A 1,198-nucleotide genomic window follows, 5' to 3' on the forward strand; every position below is an offset into this window, starting at 1 on the left:
GCATCCTTTCAGGCATTGATTTCTCACTTTCTCTCATGCTGTCTCTCTGTGTGTCTCTCTCTCCAGTGAGCACATGTGCCCTAAAGCAGATTTTTTTTCAGAGGTTTTTGTTTTAGGGTGTGTACACTTGCCAAGAAGAGAGAGAGGGAGAGGGAGAGGGAGAGGGAGAGAGAGAGAGACAGGGAAAGCCATAGGAGATGGCCTTGCTGCAATCGCTGCCCCACCACTCTCCTGGGATCTTGGGCACTCATGCACATGTGCCCAGCATGAGTTTCAAGCCACCATGTCCAGGACTCAAACTAGGTTGGCCATATGGGAGTCCAGCAACATAACTGCTATGTCATCTGCTGACCTCTTGCAAAAACCTCTTCAAAAGAAAAGAAAGAAAGAAAATGTCACTCTCATTAATAATAAAGCAATTGAACAGGGAACTTAAGTATAAGCTTTCAGTTACACATGCCTCGTTTCCTGGTAGAAAACCTGTCAGTTCATCATGCAATATGAAAATGCCAGCTCATGGGAAAGGAAGCTGAAATTTATTTCTGACTTTGCAGTTTGAGAGAAGCTGAATACAGTGGTGTTTTTGTTTGGGAGTATTGAATGATGCCATGAAAAATATTCTTAATTTTCCAAAACACAGACCTGATTTTCATCTCATAGGATCTTACATAAGTCATTGATGAAAGTCAAGGACATAATGTTTTTTTTTTTCCTTTTTTCTTTTTATTTAAATTTATTTGTTTACATTCACTCACTGTACATCATTACAGCATACAAAATGAGATTTTCCATCCAGAGTACACTGTATATTGTCTCATGCACATCAACATACATGTTATTGTCAACAAATAATTTTCCATTTCTTGTTTCCTGTATGTTTTGGCCCCCCCCCCCCCCAATCCTTGATTCCCTATCTCTTACCCTCTGCCTTCTGCCACTCTCTTCCCACACTGTCTCTGGTATCTATGTTTACTTTCTATACTGTTTCGTCCCCATTTTTTATTGAATTACTAAAGATCTTAATTAAATATGTTTATAGCAAACGCAGCTGACATATACATTTCCATGAATACTAGTCTAACTTTAGGCATCCTATAAAGTAGTACCTAGCTGGGGCTATATATCTCACTGTGGTTATCAAATGGATTTTTTTTTTTTCTGAAACTTCTTTTTTTTTATTTGTAACTTAATTTACATT

The sequence above is a fragment of the Tupaia chinensis genome, unplaced genomic scaffold (assembly GCF_000334495.1).
Source record: "Tupaia chinensis unplaced genomic scaffold, TupChi_1.0 Scaffold144437_1, whole genome shotgun sequence".
NCBI classification, from domain to species: Eukaryota; Metazoa; Chordata; class Mammalia; order Scandentia; family Tupaiidae; genus Tupaia; species Tupaia belangeri.